This window comes from Pinus tabuliformis, chromosome 1_2 (assembly GCF_031772625.1).
Source record: "Pinus tabuliformis cultivar Carrire ecotype Pingquan chromosome 1_2, CPIR1, whole genome shotgun sequence".
NCBI lineage: Eukaryota > Viridiplantae > Streptophyta > Pinopsida > Pinales > Pinaceae > Pinus > Pinus tabuliformis.
The window spans coordinates 1,099,905,138-1,099,918,852 of NC_142298.1; positions in this window are offsets into that span (position 1 = coordinate 1,099,905,138).

Here is a 13,715-nt window from a genome sequence, read left to right on the forward strand (position 1 = left end):
TTTTTGAGAACTTGACTAAAGGTAAGTGCAAAGCTCAGTCATTTTTCTCCTGCTTCAATGACTATACGAGGGTCAAGGCCAAGCCCCGATAGATCATGTTTTTTGCGTGGTGTGTTGTATTTCCCATCTTGACATTTTTTTTTTGATATTTCGTGCGAAGCTTCAATGCTACAATGTCTAAGTTGATTAATTTGTTTTTTGATTCCGAAAAACCTGAAGGCACAAAATCTTATAAAACATGGCATCGTCTCATCGAAAGCACTCTCATTTACAATGAATTATGGCAGGGTATATGTGATGGAGATATTAAGCCGAATAAACCCACAGATGCAATAGTAACAGCTAAATGGGAATTTAAGAACGTCAAAGCCTTGGCTCTTATTAAATCTTTTGTGAATGATGAAATGTATGTTCATATAGAAAATGCTACAAATGCATGGTCTACTTTGGAAACTTTTTAAGACCTCTTTGATACTTAGCCTGAATCAAAGAAAGTTGATCTACAATTAAAATTGTTACAACAAAAATTCACTGAAGGAGGTGATGTACTTGAATATATCTCAATACTTAAGAATGTTAAGCAGGAAATCATTAATTCTGGTTTTCCAGCAATTGATGATAGCTTTATGGTCACAATTGTAATTCCTGGACTTCCTTCTTCCTACACGCATTTTTTGGAGACTTTACAATTAACTAGGAAATTAGAGAAACTAAAGTTTGATGAACTTTGTGAAATGCTGACTCAACATGATAAAACTTTTGGGAAGATGAAGAAAGATGGTGAAGATGTTTTTCTCACAGAGGCCAGCACTAGTAAATCATCAGCAGAGAGTTCTCGAGGCAGAGGAAGAGGGAATAAGAATCAAGCAGCACATAATGTACAAAGTCGAGGTTAAAGCCAAAGCAGAGGAAACAACTTTAACAGAGGCAATAGTTCAGGAAGAAGTAATTTTCAAGGTAGAGGACAACCAAGGAAGAGGAAATTTTTAAGGAAATAATAATCAAGGCAGAGGACAATCTTCAGGAAAAGGAAGAGACTTAAGTCAAATTGTGTGTCAAAGATGTAACAAAGTTGGCCATTATGCTGAAGATTGTCGAACATTCTTAATAAAATTCCTAATTTTTAGCAGCATTCAACACAATTTGCAAATGATCAAGATGATGACAAATCAGAATATGTTTTTACTTCCTCACCAACATCACAATTTTCATCACATCTTAGAGGTGATTATGAAGAAGTCTGGATCTTGGATTTGGGGGCAACTCAGCACATGACTTGTCAACGTGATTTTTTCTGGAATTTTCAAGATTGCCAACTTAATTCCATTTTTCTTGCAGATGATACAAAACATACTCCTTATGGCAAAGGAGCAGTTAAAGTTTTTCTCCCTGGCATTGAAGAAAAAATCATTTCCAGTGTATGGTATGTACCAACTTTTAAGAAAAGTTTTCTCTCTTTAATCATGATTCGATAAGATAGACATCAGGTGAGTATGGAAGATGGTTTACTCAAGATTAATTCAGTCAAACGGAACTTGAAAACTGTCATGATAGGTTATGAAGATGGAAAACTATTACGGTTGAAAGGGACAATTATTCCAATTCATTTTGATTTTGCAGGGGTAGTGACTACAAGTATTTCACCTGTAAGACTATGGCATGTAAGATATGGACATTTAAATTTTGAGAGTCTTTCTCAATTGCAGAAACAAGGAATGGTTAAAGGACTTCCCACTTTCAAAAGGGAAAATGCAAAATGTGAAGCTTGCATTTATGGCAAACAAAGTCGAGAAAGTTTTCCAACAAGTTCATGGCGTGAAAACAGGTGGCTACAACTAGTACACAGTGATGTTTGTGGACCACTACAAACTTCCTTTGGTGGTTGCAAATATTTCTTACTATTCATTGATGATTTCAGTAGAATGACTTGGGTTTACTTTTTGAAGAACAAGTCAGAAGCATTTGGTAAGTTTAAAAGTTTTCGCCAACTTGTTGAAAATGAAGTCAAAGAAAAGATAGGTACTTTCAAGACGGATAATGGGGGAGAGTTCACTTCAAATGAATTCAAAACTTATTGTAATGAAAATGGCATAAGACGACATCTTACTAATGTTTACACTCCACATCAAAATGGAGTAGTTGAAAGAATGAATCGTACCTTGTTTGGAATGGAGAGATCCATGTTAACTTTCAAGAGGTTAAGTCCAACATATTGGGCAGAAGCAATACATGCAGTTGTCTACTTAAGAAATAGATCTCCAACTGCTTCTTTAGACAGAATCACACCTTATGAAGCTTGTTTTGGTTTGAAACCTTGAGTTAAACATCTTAGAGTTTTTGGGTCGGTATCGTTTGCCTTAGTTCCGAAAGAAAAACGAACTAATCTTGACTCAAGAAGTTTAAAATGCACAATGATTGGCTATTCTAATGGGAAGAAAGGGTATTGACTTTTCACCAATGGAAAACTCGTTGTGAGCAGGGATGTCATTTTTGATGAAACTGAGAGTAAGAGTGCTGAAGAAATAGAAAATCTTCTTAACAAGTTAGAAACTAAGGGAAGTATAAGAAATGGAAAAATGCAAAGTCAACCAACTTCACCAAATTGGTATGAACTTGATTTTCCTTCCTCTGAAGATGAGTCATCTAGTCCATCTACATCAACAACATCATCTGGGTTTTCTAGCAGTTCATCTGCATTTCCAAGCAGCAACAGTTCTTCTGACAGTGCTTCTCTACACTCTTCACTTGAACGAAAAACATCTGTTTATATTAATCCTCTTTACAATGATGGAGATTTTATAGAAGTGCAAACAAGTGACCACCAACTACCGAAATGGGCAGTTCAACTTTTGAAAGATGTAAAGCCTAATGAGCAGAATAAAATAGGCACCAGAAGGGCACATAGAAGTGAAGGCAATTTTGCCTTGATAGCAAATGATTATATTGAACCTTCGACATACAAAGAAGCAGTAAAGCATAAAGAATGGCAATAGGCTATGGTTGAAGAATATCAAGCAGTGATTGATAACAACAATTGGAAACTTGTTGATTTTCCATCAAATGTTAAACCCATAGGATGCAAATGGGTTTACAGAATTAAGTATAATCAAAAGGGAGAACTTGAAAAGTATAAAGCACGACTTGTTGCAAAAGGTTTTGTGCAGTAGAAAGGCATTGATTATGAGGAAACTTTTGTTCCTACAGCTAAATGGAACACCATCCAATTAACCCTTGCATTGGCTGCTCGGAAAGGGTGGAAAGTTCATCTAATGGATGTGAAAAGTGCTTTTCTCAACCGGGATTTATAGGAGGAAGTTTATATGACCAAACTACCAGGTTTTGAAGTTGAAGGACAAGAACATAAAGTTTTCAAATTGTTCAAGGCTTTATATGGATTAAAACAAGCTCCTCGTGCTTGGTATGCAAAGATGGATGAATACCTTAAGAAAGTTGGTTTTCAACGAAGTGAATCTAATGATACTTGTATGTGCGACAATAGGGAAAATATCCAGTAATTCTTGTTATGTATGTAGATGATTTGATCATTACTGGCAACCATGATGATCATATTGCACAATTGAAGAAGGAGTTACATGCAGGCTTTAAGATGACACATTTGGGATTACTTCACTATTATCTTGGATTTGAAGTCTTCGAATGTTCGCATCACATTTTCATTTCTCAGAGTAAGTTTGCAGCAGAGGTTCTTCAGCAATTTGTCATGCAGGATTGCAAGCCCATTCTCACCCCCATGGAGCAAAACATGAAACTTTCAAAATTTGAAGGGGGGGAAAGGTAGACAGTACAACTTACAGGCAGTTGATTGGCATCTTGATTTATTTGACAAATACTCATCCTGATCTATCTTATGCAGTCAACATTCCTTCACGTTTTATGCAGGAACCACGAGACAGCCACTGGAATGTAGCCAAAAGAGTTCTTCAATATATCCAAGGAACAAAAGGTTTTGGTCTTCTTTACACAAAGACTAAAAATTTTGTACTAAGTGGATATTCTAATACCAACTTTGCTGGGAGTATTAACAATCGAGCATCAACATCAGGTTATTTAATGAACATGGGGTCAGTGGCAGTATCTTGGAGTTGTAAGAAACAAGCTACAATGACCACTTCTTCAGCAAAAGCAGAGTACATTTCAGCATGGGAAGCAGCATGTGAAATTGTTTTGTTGCACTGAATTTTGCAGGACTTGGGCATTTTTCAAGCAGAGGCTACATCATTATTCATTGACAGCCAGTCACCCATCAACATGCGAAGAACTCAGTTTTTCATTCAAAGACAAAACATGTGGACACCAAGTATCATCATATCAGATCTCTCATTGCCAAAGATGCCCTCAAGCCAGTTTATTGTCCTTCCGAAGATCAAATCTTTGACATTTTCACATAACCACTTGGCAGAATAAAATTTACTAAGTTCAGGGATGAACTTGGTATCTGTTGTAATGTATCTTTGGATCATAGGGGGAATGTTAGATGATCCAAAAATACAATCTTATCATAAGCTATAAAATTAAAATAAAATAGTTATTAATTTAAGATATTAAATTAATAATTATTATTCTAGAATGTTTAATTAATTAGAATTAGTATATTGCTGTAACTAGATATGACTCTCCAAATGTGTCGTATCTTAGGCTCTATTTTAGGAGATTTGTTTGCTAGTTGGTTTGAATAGCATTTATTGTAAATTGACACTTGTTATTTAATAAGTGATCCATAATTAGAGATAGTTAGGACATAGAGCTTATAAATAGCTCATTGCAAGAGTGTTTGGATATTCGAGTGTAAGCTCTTGCAAAATCAAATTATGTAATTATTTTTTTTGATTAATAAAATTACGTGTCTGAGTACACTTCTGCCATGAATATTATTTTACATTAACATCGAAATATTTTATTAGAATGAAAGTAAGAGTTCTTACTACATTTTCTGGCGGTAATAATTCTTGTAATTAAAACTAATTACTATTTTTTTTTTTTGTAAGCTTAGGTGGGACCTTCTCATTTTCGAGTTTTTACATGTCCATTATTCACCCCATTTCCAGGGAGGGTAGCACAAGAATCGAACCCAAGATCTTTGGTTCGGTGAGACTTCATTTCCACGGCCATTGCCACTTGAGCTACCCCAAACTAATTACTAATTAAATAAATATATCCTTTTTGTTTTTTATTACTATGAACATTTTTTATTTAAAAAATATCTTATCTTTGTTTCAAAACTAGTCAACTCAAACTTAACATTGAACCTATTACACATTTACCTCATAATCACAAACACCACAATAACTTTTGGAAATTGACAAAAGAAAAATAATTTCTTTTGGAAATTTAATATTAGAAATAATATTATTTTTTTAAATTTGAAATTATTTATGAATTTAAAAAATATATATAGATTTATATTTTAAAATAATTATTAACCACCACTAGAATATTAATAATAATTTAATTTATAAATAATACTCACTTTTTCATAAATCTAAACCAATTATTTTATAAATTTTAAATAAAAATCCCAACACTCCAAAATAAATTGAGTTAGAACGAAAGTGCGGAAGCCAACCACACTCGATGGGATGATATTTTTCCTCTCTGACCCAAAATTATAAGAGCAAAATTATAAGAGCTAGACTCACTGGAGGACTTGCTTGGAAAGTCATGGAAATTTTGGTTATATTTTTCGCAAGGATTTTTGTAAATCTAAGTTATAGTTGTTAAATTTCAAAATTTTAGATGTCTTATCGTTTTTTATGGTGCTCAATCCATTTCCATCATAAAAACACTACCTCTACAAGAATTTTTTGAAAAAATTTTCTAGGGATTCCAGTTACTTTTAATCTCCGGCAGCAGACGAATTCTATAATTAACTCCTATATTTATAAAGCTTGAACCATTTCGCTGTGTTTCTGTGCACAGGATAGGACGCGCGGGTACTGTGTCCCTGTCCTCAGTTTATAATGCTCACATGGCTTTCCATAATTAGCAATAAGTGGTGATATCATAGTGGCTCTCCTAGTAGACTTAAATTCATCTTGCTGGGCTGGATCGGGCATCACTTCTTTCACTCCATCGGGTTTACAAAATCGATCCATCCATATGGTCAACAATGAGATTTTCTTTGGATAAAATATAACAATTTCATTATCCTTCTCGAGGCTTTTGATAAACGTGGGAAAACCAACCAATGGGATGTCAATCAAGACATTCTCATCCCCTGTCAATCAAGACATTCTCATCCCTTCTAAAACACGCAACTCTTTCTCTGCAGATTTGACTTGCTTGCCATTCCTCGATGATGCAGTCTTTCTAACTTCGTGAACAAATTTTGATCACTTAATTGAACAACCCCAAGATCACTGCAATTACTATGGCAAGGGCTTGAGGTGATAATATCATCGCATGAGATGGTGAGAGGGCACGCCACTTCTACTATAGTAATGAATTCATACCCTCTCAGAGAATTGGGATTCAGGAAAACTTCCTTCTCTCAAAAAAACTCGTCCGCTGAACCTAAAAACGCAAGGCAGGGAGAAATGGTGATGAAACAAAAACTGAGCAATTGAATAATTATTTATCCATTGAATTCATTATCCGTTGAATGGTAATCCATTCGAATGGAAACGGCGGGAAGTGCGGTCTTGAATGCTAATCGATTCGAGTGGAAACGGAGAGAAGCGATGTTAGATTTTAATCTGAAAAAAGTACAACCATCTTTTACAAATGTGTTCTTAATACATTAATAAAGTTCATTTTATGTACAGATTTAACATGAGTTCGAAAGGGATCAAATTGATTTAGATGTAAAATTATTTTAGAGTGTAAAAGATAATGTAGTCCTCTAAAGAGGCTGAGGAATTACATGGGTGGCCAAAAGGCCAAAATCCAGCGAAAAAATTGAAATTTTTTTAAGGAGAGAGTGTTTGAATCCTGTTTTTGATGGTGGAAATGGATTTAGCACCATCAAAAATGTCCAAGACATCTAAAATTTTGAAAATTAACAATTATAACTTGGATTCACAATTGGAATTTCCATAACTTTACAGGCAATTCCTTACGGCAAAGATAATGTGTAATGTTTTATTGTTTAAATTGTATTTTTGAATGTGATAGATATTACATGTATAATTCAACATACATTAAATTAGGTTTTTTGTTAATATATTTTTAAGTATACTACAATATTAATTCATATTAAACTATTTTTTTCATAAGTAGTATTGGATATTTTATTCTATACAACATTAAAATATTTCATTTTAATATTTTTTATATATAGGTATATATGAAGTTCATACCATGGTTAAAATATTTTTGAAAAATATTGATATACATTTTTTTTATTGCAATAACTCATGAAATTATATTAGGTCATATGGAAAACTAATTAAATACGCATAGCACTCTTTAATTCTAAATACTTTACAGGGAATTATATTAGGTAATATGGAAAACTAATCATGTAGGCGTAGCACTTTTTAATTCTAATTACTTTACATGAAATTATATTACGTCATATGGACTAATTAAGTAAATTATATTAGGTCATATGGAAAACTAATTAAGTATGTATAACAATTTTTTTTTTATTGACGACGATGATGATGATGGTGTTTAACGTCAACTGAGGCCAAATTGATCTATGGGACCTATAATTTTCTTAGTTTTTTATTGTATGGCTCCTCGTCTTTCTTGGTGAGATTGGTGCTTTAACTTTCTTTTTTTTTCTCTACGGTCTTCCAACTTCCTTTATCTTGCATCTCCTTCATCTCTTCTCGTTCTTGGAACATTGGTGTCTTAGTTTCATGATCTATTGTTTTCGTCCTTTTGAAGATAGTCGGAGAAAAAGTTTGGTCTAGGAGATTTGCATTGCTGGTAAATGAAGATTTATTTTGTGCGGTATTTGAATCTTCATAACTGTTGATGCTTGAGGGGTTGTCGAGTTCACTTTTTTGTTGTTGGGCGGGGCTTTCCCCCTGCTTGTCTTGAGAGTTGTTTCTTTCATGCCCGATTTCTTGTGATTCAAAATTTTCTTGGGAGTATTCTTCTTTGATGACAATGTAGTGTTCTTTTTCTGCTCCTTCCCACCATGTAGATCTATGGTGATTTTTTCCAGCAAAATTTTTCTAGGAGGCTTTTGGGTAATTTTTGGCTACATGGCCTATCTCAAAGCAGGATCGACATCTGAAAATGACACTTTCATAATCGAGTTTTTGGTTCCACACAGTCTTTAGTTGTTAGGTTTATTTCAGCTGAGAATCCAGCACTGAAGTCCATTTACACATAGATGTGTGCATAGGTAGTTCTAGCATATTCCTTTTTTTCTGGGCACCTACAGTAAAATTTCCCAATTGCACTTCCAATGGCTTTTAGCGAGGATAAATTCCAGAGATGCAAGGGTAGGTTTGGCAATCTCACCCAAACTGGTGTTGAGGTCATGACTATTGTTGAGGGATCGAATGATGGGTTCCACGGCTTCATGAATAGGCTTGAGTTTTCCCAAAACCAAGGGCCAGAATCTAGAATACATTGTCTGCTTTCAGAGTTTTCAAAATCTACTATAAAGAAACCCATACAGGTTAGATATTAATTGCATCAGAAATGAAGGCTTCCATACCTCCGAGATCCAACTGTGGAGAGTTGTCAGCCGCAAAAAAAAACCATTGAACCGGCAGATTAGAGCACTTTCATAAAACTTCAAAGCCTCATCAAGTGAGCCCTAGACCAATTGGACAGTGGGAGCTGGGGCTTCACTGATGTTATGGGCAGGAGCTTGCCCCCCAGAGGCGGACAGAACTAAGCCAGCAGATATTTTTACAAAGTTGGGAGCCATCTGGAGATTTAATATTTGCGAGTTGTTGAGATTTAATATTTTCAAGATTGATCTCACAGGATCCCCCACAACAAATAAAAAAATGTGCAGTGAGAGAGATAATTTGTCAGCCACAGAGATCAAAGCCCTCGCTTGCTTGCTATCTTAAATCCAAAAAAATCTCTTGTTTTCTTAAAAAATTGGTTAACTATAAGTTTAGAAACCCTTGGGCAACGCAGATACAGCAGATCCACGAAGAATTGAACAAAAAATGAAAACAAAAAATGAATTATAGCTTCATTGTTTTGCTATTTAGATAGTATTTTATTTTTATTTTAAGAGTGAACCCTTCACATTGGGCAATAGAATGAGCCTCTCAACTCAATTAAATAGGAGACATATAAAACTAAAAAAAAATAAAAAATTGGAAAATATTTTCATATTGTGCATCGAATCACGTATTAGACGAAGAATATTCCCTTGGCTTGAAATATCAAGCATTCATTTTACTAAAAATATAAATTACTCAAACCCAATTCTGATATAAACAAAGCTTAAAAATACTTTGTTTTATTTTTTTAATATTTTGATTCTTTTAGACATTTCTATTGTAAAATTATAGTATTTGCAATATTTTTTTTTTTTAATTATGAAATTGAAATGTATAATTTATATTATTTTAATGTTAAACTCATTTATACATTAAAAAAATATTTTAAATAATAAAAATTCATAATTTAAAATAAAAAACGAACATCAATTTGAAAAACTAAAACATTTAATAATGAAATGATACTATTGTACTAACATAACAGTTACAACTTTAAAATATGACATCTCCTTAGATTAGACTCATTAATAATTTAAGCCAAGTTCCAAAAGTACAAACACTTGAGGATGGGCCTCGTTAGCATGGTGACTTGGGATCAATCCTAACGAAGGGTGGTTATGCCATGTGTTAGGGGTAGGAGACATGTTAAAAAATCCAATCAGGTTATGGTTGGTGTGGCCTAGCTAGGTGTGATCCTCGGTGACTCTAATGGATTAGATGTACATGGGTCTCAGCTCCTTTAGCTACAAGTCAAGCTTGGAGGATCACAGACAACTTGACAATAGCAAAAATTAACACTTACTATAAAACATAATTAAAACACTTATTTATTATAAATATAATAATTTGTATTCATAATCATCATAAGTATTTATAAATCATCTTATACATTAAAATTGATAAAATAAATCATTTAACTACCTAGGAAAAACCATACAATTATAGTACCGTCATTCCTAGGTATCAATTCTATGTATATTAATCTTATAGACTTTGGGGTTAATAAAATAAATGACAAAAAACATTTTAACTCGTTTATTTTTTAGCCCGTACACAATGGATTTATGTTAAAAACATCGACGTTCAACGAAAATGGTTTTTCTCTTGTGACGGAAAAGACTTCTTCTTATGGATTACACACCAGCCTAGATTCATCTAACTTCAAATCTATCATGCCCCTAGATGGATCAAATTCCTCGAGGTTCAAACCTTATTTCCGGAGTGTAGAATTTGAGGAAAGGTTTGCACCTCGAGGGATTTAATCCCTCTCGGCGTATGATAAATCTAGAGTTAGGTGGATCTAGGTTGGTTCCAGTTTAGGGAAACAATGACACATTTTTATATTATTATTATTATGTATATGTTTGAGATAAACTTCATACTATGAAATTTATGTTATGTTTTCTTTGTTTAACATCACTATATCACTCTCTTCTTTAATTTTTTTGTGTTGCTTGCCTTGAATGGTTTGTAATTCTATGCTTGGATGCTTTGAGTGGTTTGTGTGTTTATGTCTATGGATATGGATAGGAATGGTTGCGAATGCTACAATTGTTCTGTTATATTTCTGTATGTGTATATTATTGTTTGTTAGTAATTAGTTAGTGATGAAGAAAGGAGACAATCTTTTCAATAGATTATAATAGGATTGATACTACACATTTATTTAATTTAATTTCAAGTATCACAAATTTTGACAATTAATTAATTCTTAATAGTGTGCCTCCAGGTATTACTAAATGTATCTTGAAGAGTAGTTTTAATAATTTACTTCATCAAGATTACTCTTGAAATAATTTGTTTCATTGTTAAAGTTTGAAATAATTTATTTCTTTCAAAATGTTTTGATGGTTTTTTTTAATCTATTGTTTGTTTTCCAAAAGTCAAGAAATAATGTAATTTTGATTTTTTTAATGAGTGGCCAGATTTACAAAATATTTACATTATTTGTTAGTTTTTCCATCTTTTCATATCGATGATATGGAAAGGATACTTGAGATCATAAGTTATTGGTTTATTTAACTCAAACTATTGTAGTAAACATTGTACCTTGTATCTCTTGCTCTCTAATATTAATAGGATGAATTACTATAACACAAAAATAAATGCACATTTTCCATCATTTTTTTGTGCGTACATTGAAATAAATACACATTGTTCCTCCCTCTCTCAACTCCCATCTCTTTCTCTCTCTCTCACTCTCTCTTTGCTCTCTAACCCTGTCACTATCTCCCTCCCTCTCTCCTCCTATCTCTACACCCTCAATCTTTGTGTCTCCTTCTCTCTCTTTTACCCTTTTCTCCCTCTCACTTTTATCCTTCTCTCTCTCTTCATTCCTCGTTTCCTCCCTCCTTCAGTTTATCTACTTCAATGCAGGCAATCAAATATGATTAGAAATCACCATCTACAATGAAATTAATGCATCTAGTGCAAGAATTATTCTTCCCTCTCTCCACCCTTCATCTATATTTATATCTCCATCCATCTCTTCTTATTTGCCTCTTTATCTCACCCGCCCCCTATTTATCTCTCCCTCTCTCTATATCTCTCTTATTCCCTCTCGTCACCTTCCTTCTATATATCTATCACTCTTTGTCTCTCTTTTGTCTCTCTATATCATCCCCAAAACATACACATTGTTTCTCCATATTTATGTATCTCTTCCTCCCTCTCTCTATCTTCCCCTTCTCTCCCTTTCTCTCTCCTTATATATCTCTTCCCTCCTATTATCCTCTCTCCCTCCCTCTCCACCTCCCTTATCACTTCTCTCTCTCCACCTTTCTTTGTTTGTGTCTTTCTTCTTACCACTCTCCTTTTCTCCCTTCCTCTCTCGTTGTTTCTCTCAAATCCTCACTCACTTCCTTCCTCTCTCTCCCTTTCACTCCCACCCCCCTTTATCTCTCCCCTTCATTTCTCTACCTCTCTCTCTCTCTCTCTCTCCTTTCGCCCTCCAACTCTATCATTATCTCTTCTTCTCTCCCATTATTCTCTCTATCTCTCATTCTTTATATCTCTATATCACACCAAAACATATATAATCCCTCTCCATCTATCCCTTGTCACTCATTTACTCTGTCTCAACTTTTCTCTCTCTATTTGTTTCTTCTTCCCTCCCTCTCTTTCCTTGCAGCTTCATTTCTCTATCCCTCCATCTCTCCTCCTCTCTCTCTCTCTCCTCCTCTCTAATCCTTTCACTTTGTTTCCATTCCTTCCTCTCACTCTCTCTATCTCTCCACCTCTATCAACATATGTCTTCATTTTCCCCCATATATATCTAGAGTTAAAATATATCATGATATATTAATATATATTATAATATAACAAATTTAATATTGTATTAAACCTAAGTTATTATTTTTATAATATTAATATTAAATTTAATGATATTTTTTACATGGTATCATTGCTACACCAAGGGTACCTTTAAAACATTTTTTTTAAGACAAAGAAATATTTTGTCTTAAAAAGCCACTTTTTATTTTAGTTATTTTACATTAAAATTTAATATCAATTGAATTGTCTTAAATATAAAATTGAAGACAAAAACAGTTTGACACCGAAACATTTTAAGTCAATACTTTATATTTAAGTCAAAATCAGTTTAATACAAAAATATTTTAATACACAACTTTATATTTAAGACAAAAACAGTTTAAGACAAAAATATTTTAAGACAAAACTTTAAATTTAAGACAAAAATAGTTTGACAGAAAAATATTTCAAGACAAAACAGTTTAAGACAAAAATATTTTAAGACAAAACTTTATATTTAAGACAAAAACTATTTGAGACAAAAATATTTTAAGACAAAAATAGTTTAAGATAAAATTATTTTAAGACAACTTTATATTTAAGACAATGACCACTTAAAATGAAACTCATTTAAGACAATTAACAATTAAGACAAACATATCAATTTAAGAAAATATTATCTGAAAACTACAAAATTGACCATGACACTGCACCGTAAGTCTGCCAGCTTGCAGGCTACTATTGTCTGGTGCCTATACCAAGGTTGTTTTTTCACTTACCATTCATGTTATCTTATATAAAGACAACTATTTGTTGGGCTCTTCGTTTTGTGGGTGTAACCGAATCTGAAGAACGCGACAACTTTTACTTTGCAAGATTTCCTAGACATCAATTCCACTTTTTTCCCTTCGATCTTTGTTGATACGATTAGAGACAATTTGTTTGTCATTGCATTCAGTCAGTGAGTCACTTTGGTGCTTACTATTGTTGAGCAGTTGATAAACTAACTAAGTTGTGGACTCCTTCTCTTGGTTATGTCATTAAGCCTCGAGTTTAAATTTCCCTTAGTATGCATCCCCTTAGACTTTGGATCTATCTCAAGGTAATCAGCTGCAAGAAAGATTGAAATGTGGCTGGCTAACAATTGAATGGACAGTTGAAGTCCTTCCACCATTTTTTAGTCATCATTAAACACACAGATCGATAAGTGTACATTGCTTATTTTTATTTCCTTATGAACTGCGATGAATCTTGTTACATTGTGAACGATGCAATATCTTGTGTGTTTTTAAATGTGAATGA